This window comes from Artibeus jamaicensis, unplaced genomic scaffold (genome assembly GCF_021234435.1).
Source record: "Artibeus jamaicensis isolate MK-2021 breed Jamaican fruit bat unplaced genomic scaffold, CSHL_Jam_final scaffold_916, whole genome shotgun sequence".
In the NCBI taxonomy this organism is placed as follows: Eukaryota; Metazoa; Chordata; class Mammalia; order Chiroptera; family Phyllostomidae; genus Artibeus; species Artibeus jamaicensis.
The window spans coordinates 29607681-29616291 of NW_026522059.1; positions in this window are offsets into that span (position 1 = coordinate 29607681).

Below are 8611 nucleotides of genomic sequence, written 5' to 3' on the forward strand. Positions count from 1 at the left end.
AGTAATGTAATGTATACAGTGATAACACTCCTTACATTTTTTATATTGTAATGGGAGGACCATGAAACAAAATTGAATCAGAATTCTTGTGCTTATAGGACACAAATATATAACAATACTATAAACGATGTGCCTATTCTGAACGTAAAGCTGTATGTTTTCTGCATGCATATTAGATCGTACTTTTGTGAATCTGATACATCTTGTCCTGTTGAAGTTTGGTGGTTCCAGATGAAACAGCCTACAAGAAACAGCCTGAAGAAACAAGTGTTCCTGTGAATAAAAATCCTACCCATATTCATCTTTGAACCATTGTGTAGTAAAATTCAATGTGCAATTATGTAGCTCACTACAACACAGCAGACGTGTATAAGTACATTTTGTCTGGTGAATGTATGTCATGAGGTTCTAAAAGGATTTAAGATTAGGCAAGAAATTCCCTGAAATCCTACAGCTCACTATGAAAGCAGCTAGATAAAAGTTTTCCCAGATTTGACAACCCTAAAAATTTATGTAAAGTCACCAATAAGTTGTGTAACTGAAAGTAACTTTTCAAACTATTAATACAAAACAACTTCTCTCCTTTGCCCGAAGAAAGACTAAAATTTTTGTTTTCTGTCTAGAAAAGATCATACAATTGTTATTTATGAAGAGTTAATTAGAGCATATGGAGCCAAAAACTGTGGGGGAAGACAGGATGTGCCAATCAACTGTTTAATAAGAATATTACAGTATATTTATGAATATTGTGATACTTATGGTATTAGTCCTTTGTTGTACTTGTAATCTGTTATACTTTCTTCTTTCAGTCTAGAGAAATATTCATTTTTAACCAAAATTTGTATTTCTCATTTTTCTTAAAGAAGACCCTCTCCCGGAGTGTGTAAGTGTGAAGGACCACATTAGCAGGGATCTGCCCGTGCTGACACATTGTCACAGATGACATGATTTGTTCATCAAATTTCTGCTGAAGGCCAGCTGTAAGCAGGGCGCTGTGTAGGGGCTCAGTGGTGAACAGTGAAGTGGGAAGGGATCTTGGTTAGAGTTAGGGGTCCAGAGGTCCAGTCCTAACTCTCTCAGAGAGAACCATATGAGACTAGGCAAGTCCCCTCCCCTCTTTAAAACTTGATTTCTTCTTCAGTTAAATAAAGTTTATATTAAAACTCATCTTCACTTGATAATTATGAACATGTATTTTAGAGTTGGCCCAAACATTAATATTATTTAGAAATAGTATTATCACCATCTGGTTGATTCTGCTGCCTAGGAGTTTGTGACCTGCTGAACCAAGGCTGGCCTTTGGTTTATTTTGATTGGCAATGTTTGCTGGCAATTCTGTTTTTTTGTTTGTTTGTTTGTTTCATAGGTTGGTTGGCATCTTGGGCCAGAGGAGCTCATTTATAATTACTGAGTTGTTGAAGCTGTGCCCGTGCATGTCCTCATGAGGATTCTATTCCTATATCAGCAGGGGTCACCACACCTGAGAGCTGGCTTGCCATTTTGGTCTTATTGGTTCTCTGACAAGTCCTGCTCAGGGGACCTGTGTCAAGGTCTACGCCTGTCTGGGGGTCTGGGGCGTGGTTCCATGATTTCATTTTCATGGACCCTGACTTCCAACAGGAGATTTTATTTGAAGTTTTGACTGTGCTGTGTTCCACATGCTGATTATGATTTCTGTCACAGGGATAATGCTCATTGTCACGTGGGATATTGACATGACATTGCTCTACAGTTCTTTGGTTTGCTAAGAAGCCATTTTCCATATAAATGTCAAAAACAAAATTTCCACCAACCAGCTAATGCTCATCCTATATTAGAAAATTAGCAACTTGTGCTTCAGTTGACAGTTCTATTTTTATTTTCATGCCTAAGTTAATCAACAACCATTTTACTCATTATTCACTTGTTGATTTGATTCCCTCCCTCCTTTTTCCACCATGGGGTAGAGTTGGATTCTTGAATTCAATAGGGAATTCTGGACACATGAAAATGTCAGTTTTGAAACTGGCAAGATCATAAATTGCATTTGGGGTTGATTTTGGTTTCCAAAGATAACTTAAGAAGGTGTCAACAGGCCTTAACTAGGTTAGTTACATAAGCAGGTAATTTGTTTGAGAACAGAATGTCAGCATTGGTAGAAAGCTGCGAATCTGGTTATTTTAAAAGGTGTTTCAGCTGTGGCACATCCTTTAAATAAGAACTCCTGTCTGTTATGACTGTTTCTGAAGATTTCACATACTCAGTTAAATGATTAATTTACTCACTCTGTCGATAAATATTTGCTAAGGCACTGAGTGAGAAGCTGTTCACCACTCTGCAGAGATGATGCAGTTCCACAGAAGGAGAGTCAGAATGAAGATGATGGAAGTTATGGGTCAATGTGACCCAGAAAGGGAATCCTTGCCTTTGAACTTCCACCCCAAAGATGGAAAGTTAATAGATGGTGTTGATCCATGCTGGCTTGGCAGAGCACTGAGGGTGCAATAGGAAAAGAACACCTCAACCCCCACATGATCCTTTTGGGAGCCAGGAGACTGGACTTTAATGAAGAAAGTGGTCATTTTGTTGTTACTGCAGAAGGTAACCAACCAACCAACCACAGGCTGAGTCACAAAAGCAGTAAGACGATAGAAATCGCATGGAGCAAACAGCATAAACTGTCTAGTCATATATCAGTCTATTTTTTATATCACTATATAGATGGGCCAAATTATTTACTCTAATGCAACCACAGTTCTAGATAATAGAACTATAATTTTTATTGAGCATCTGCTATGCACTAGGCCATTGCTAATTGTTGAAGAATCAAAGATAAACACAACAGAGCCTGGCTGCACAGAGGTCGTGTAAGCATATAGGTAAGTAAACCCACACACCATGTAGTTGGGAATGCACAATGACAGAGTACTTGAAAAGCACCTAATGCACTCTGGTGAGGGAGTATGACCCAAATTGTAGGTAGTAGATCCAACACCAGTCCCCTCATCCATCCTTGCCAATAGAACCTACTTTTGTGCTGTCTGAGGCAGAATGCACACAAAAAAGGAGCTTCTCCCCTAGTCATAGGTGAACCACAGTCTTTCCTCCCTTTGCCAGTGACTGGTCTATGGTGAGTTAGTGACCAAGACCTACCTAATGGAGCCAATGGGGAATTCTGCTAGGAAAGATTTTCTTCTCTGATAAAAAAATGTCCAAGGGGAAGTCCTCACTTCTTTCTGCCTTTGGATGTGGTTTTGTGTGGGTCTGATTTGTGGAGTCAAGGCACACATTTTGAGACCATATAGGGAAAGCAAACAAAGGAGAGGCAACTTTGAGCTCAGACATCATCTACCTTCTAAGTTAACTAGTTCTTGAACAGCCTGCTATGCACTTCTTACTAGATAATAAACCTCTGTATTATACCATATTAAATATCTAGTTTAACATTTTGTTAGTTGAAGCTAAAAACATACAAACTGATACACAAATCTTCCTGAACAAAGTTCTGAGATGAGTCTTGAATAGTGTGTAAGACTTGACCAGACAGAGAAATGGTGAAAGATGTTCCTGGTAGATAGAGGTATAAAGGCTCTGAGCCAGACAGACAACAGCACATTTGGCGAGCCTGCAGTACTTCAACATGGCCATAGCAAGCAGTGGGGCTGGAGAGAAATGCAGGACCTTGAGTGCCATGAGAAGCAGCTTGATTGTATCCTAAAATAGCCTAGAGGCCATTGAAGATTTCTCCTAAGTTTTATAGAGATGACTCTGGTGGCCATTGAGAAGACAAATCAGGGAGTTTGGTATGAAACAGAGAACATGTAAGACAACCTGGAGAAGAAATGGAAAGGGCGGTTGTGAAGGGGATGAAGAGGAGGAGTAGGTTTGGGAGATGTTAGGGAGGCCGACTCTACAGGACTTGAAGTCTGATTGAATGTGGGGAGGTGGAAAGGCCAACTCTTGGGTTTGTGGTGGCTATCTAGGGGGACAGAGATTCTTGCCATTGAGATAGGAAACAAGGTGCTTTCAAGGCTGAGGAAAATAGATGGTAAGCACGTGATGGGTTTGGGGACCATGGGAATAGTAAGTCTGACTTGAACATATTGCATTTGAAAACCCTGGAGGACCAATAAGAGGGGATTTCTAGTGGGCACTTGCACATGTGGGACTGAAGCCAAGCGCTCCGAGGAGAGACCTAGTCTGGAGAGGCGTGCGGGACCTCAGCAGAGCGATGCCGTTGAACCCGTGTGAGTGGATGTACAATGCACTCACTGAGATGAGATGGCTGCCTCTGGAAACATCTAAATTCCAGAAGTGAAAAAGAGGAAAAAGTAAGAAAAAGTGGGGCAAAGGAGGCAAAGAAGCATCAACCAGAGACATGGGATAAAAGTCCGGGGGAAGCCGTGCCATGAAAGCCAAGGGAAGACTGTCTCAGGTAAAGAGTAGTGTGATTCCAGAGAAACGTCAAGTCAGATAGACTCTGAGAAAAACCCAGTGGATTTTTCAGGAGGGAACTCACAATCACCTTTAAAAAGCAGTCTCGGGGGACAGGTGGGGATAGATACAGGTTTGTGCTGTGTTGGACAAGGAGCACGAGGTAAGGAAATGGAGACATGAATGTAAATCACAGATTCTCCAACTTGGCCGCACATTGGAATTCTCTAGTCTGAGCCCTGGTGAGTCTCATCTAATTGGTCTGGGCAGTGTCCTGGCCATGAGGATTATCTAAGTTCCCTCACATGATTCTAGTATGTGTGAAAATGAGAGAACTACTGCTACAGATTGCACTTTGGCGACCTCAGCTCTGGGCGGGAGGAAGGCTTATATGTTGGGAGAAGCAGGCTACAGGAAGGTAACCCACCCTCAGAGAGAAGGGAAAGCTTGAGACCGAGACACAGATAAGGTTCAGCTTTCGATGGGAAGAAATGCAGCTGGTCTTCTGTGAGGGGAGTGAAAGGATATGCAGAGGGGTTTGTAACTTCAAGGAGAGGAGGAAGTTGAGGGAGACCCCTCTTGGGGCTATATTATTCTAGTTTTTCTTACTGGGGCTCCTCAGGGGCTAGGGAGCTGCCATTTGTGTGTGGGGCTGTCTGGTGTTTGTTTTCTTGTTTACGTCTCTCTGCTCGTCCTGCTACACTGCAAGTTCCATGGGGGCAGGGACATCATCTATTTTGCTCACTGTTGGATCTCCAATGACAAACTTACTGTCTACATTCTAGTAGGTACTTATTACATATCTGTTGAATGAATGAGGGGTTTATTTATTTATCTTGGTGTGCTTGGCAGTGATCGCTAGGATGCTCAAAAGTGTGTTGAAAGAAGTGAGAGGTCAGAGGTCTGCCACAACATCACACCAGGTCCAAATTTTCACTTGATTTATCAACACCTCAGTGCCTAGAAACTGACAATGAAGACCAGCGACCCATGGGCAGCCCAGCCCTTTGGGAAGACTGGTCACCAGGACAACTCACTGGAGAGGGCAGGGGAGGGGGAGTTGGAGTGGGAAGTAGCTGTTTGGGAATGTGAATGAAGCAAGAATAATTCCACATGGTGTGGGCATAGGGGCATTTGCAAACAGGTTTTCTATTTCTTGTCAGCCGAACAGGCCAGCTGGCTCATACTATAGTATAAACAGCAAAAAGGAGCAGATTAACAAATTCCGGTGTCTCTGTCCCCCTTACTGGACTAGCGTGTGCCTTCTTGGGAATTGTTGGAACTTGACGGTCTATCTCTATTAGTAGAAAGGAAACTCCACAAAGGCAGGGAATTTGTCTGTCTCACTCTGTGAGGTATCCTCAGCCTCTGAATCAGCATCTGGCCCACCATGAATGTTTGTAGAATGAATGAGTGAACCTTCACATTACGCTTTGGCTGTTATTCCAGGCCACTGTTCTGGGATCCCTGCGCTCAGCTCCTGCAGCACCCTCCGCCCCACTCCAGAACTCTATCATCTGCTCCGTCATGCTTCTGGATACGTATACCTTCTCAAGATTCTGGACGCCACAGGGAAGAGATTTTGTCTAATCACCTTCTTGAATTATGTATCAGTACGTATCATATAGTCTTGTGCACATAAGATGTGCCCAAATATGTATCATATGCCCTCAGTATGCCCTCAGTATGTATCATATAGTCTTGAGCACATAAGAAAGTTGAATTGAATGTTGAATTAATCCCTTCAGAAATATTGGCTGCATATTGCTAGTTCCAGGTGCTGTGGTAGGTCATTGATACCATGTTAAATAAGACCCACTTCTTCACCTCAAGACTTTACCATCCAGCAACGAGGCAGGCACATCTACAGGCAAATAATCAAACCAGCCTCACTGGTTTGAAGTGCTCCCATGTAGTCTGCACATAGGGCAATAGGGGGAATACATGGGGCACATCGTTTGCCTGGAGGTGGGTGCAAAGTTGGTCAGGAAAAGAGCCTCAAAGAGAGGCTCTGCTTGAGTGGAAAAAAGGGAAGAAATGTCGGCTGGCAGGCCTGGATGAGCAGGGCAAAGCGGGTAGGGTGGTTGTGGTGGGACAAGACTGTGGGGCGGAGAGAGGAGCACAGACCGTAAAAACCTGGAGTTGTAAGAAAGTCAGGGAGTGTTCAGGGCTGGGAATGTCTGTCCGCACATGGAAAATAAGGTGAAGATTGATTATAACCAGAACCTGGACTCAAACTTCACTACAGCAGCTTAAGGTAAACAGAGTAAAGTCCTTTCCTGGATGGCGGGAACCCAGTCCCAGTATACAGATCCCAGTAAAGAAGAGATCCAAAACCAAAACTTGGGCGCCACTTTCTTTGTTCTTTGCAGTTAATCAGTGTGGTTGTTAAGATCTCATCTCTCTCCATTCTAAATCTTGCATTTTGCGTCTCTTTCTGATTTATGTGATTACGCTCTTCTCTTAACATTGTCCTGGTTTTATGGCCTGAGATATACTTTCAAATAATAAAACTTGTTTTCTTTGAGATAAAAAGGGTCAGAAAAGGAATTGACTATAGTGACTATAGAAGGAGGAAGAAAATAAACATTTGGGGATAAACATAAACATTTTAAGCCCCAAACTGTGATCTATTGGGGGTATTTATATTTGAAAGGCAACCCTGTAAACAGTAGTAAACAGAAAATGTTTGGGCTATAAATACTAAATGCTTCAAGGAAAACATAAATCTGAAAATAATCAAATTCAAAGAAAAGATAATTGAAATTAAACCCAATTCCTAATTTGTGCTAAAAACTATGTGGTCAAAGTGTATAACTTACAAATGAAATTTCCTTGGCCTATTGAACTGACGTGATTGACTTGCACAATAAAAGGGGAAAAGAGAAGGAAGAACCATTTTGTCAGAAGGTATTTCATCTTTGAGTGGGGCTTCTGTTTAACTGGCTTTGCTTTAATTTTTCCACAAGGAGAAATGGAGAAGAGGTTGCAGGGTGGACCACTCAATGTAGAGCCCCCAGACTCCTGTCTTGTCTTTGTCAGAAGAGACAAAGTAGATGGTATTTTTACACTCTGTTTTTGTTTTTCCAACTTGGCTCAAGTCATTTACCTTTCTTTCTTTCTTCCTTTTTTTCAAAGTTTTTTATTGTTGTTCAAGTATAATTGTCCCCATTCCTCCCCCACCACTCCCACCCACCCTAGCCATCCCCAAAGTCATTTACCTTTCTTCATGATGCTGTCTACACAGAGAAATGCAATTTCCCTGTAAAGGAATACCTGGTTTTATTGTACTTTCCTTTATTGCGCTTCACAGATGTTGCATTTTTACAAATTGAAGGCAAGACCTCTACCAGCAAAAAGTTTATAACTCACCTTATTGTGATACGTACTCTCTTTATAGTCTGTATAGTTGTAGACTGTAACCAAACCCATAATATCTCCAAGGCATGCCTGTAACTCTTGTCGGGGCCTATTTAAACAAACAAACAAACAAACAAACAAACAAACAAACAAATAAATAAATAATTCCTCCAACTGCTTGAAAATGCACTGGGCCAGAAATACATAGATATAAATAGTATGAATTAAAAGGCTTCCTCTATAGCCATAATACAAATCGTTTCTATTATTCTGCCATCGTGCCTAGAATTTCTATATGCTTTATTCCTTTATGGGAAGATATGCCAGATTTTAGATTACTCCGATTAAATGATGATACCCACCTTCATTGTTAGCTGCTGGATGGCAGGGCCATTTTATACTTCCTTAGTATGTCCCCTTGGCAATTTGTACAAGTAGTAGGTTTTTAATAAGCACATGTAAAGAGCCTTAACTGAGCATAGTCATCCATTAGCACCATAGTAGGGTGGTTCATTTATAAAATAATTTTTCACATAAGAACCCTGGACTCTATGCTTACTCAGAAGAAGGAAAGCTAGGTTGGTTTCGGTGCTTTAGCGGGCCAGCAGTAGGAGAGGGTGCAGTGGGATGCCTGGATCCCAGGGCAATAAATAGCCTTGTATTAGAAGTAGAATGTGAATCACATGTGTAATTTAAAAATACCCAGGAGCCACATTGAAAAAGGTAAAGGAAACAGGTGAAATTAATTTTAAAATATTGTATTTAACCCGATATATCAAGAAGTGTTACATCAACATCAAGAAGTGTTACATCAACATGTAATCAAAATAAAATTAGT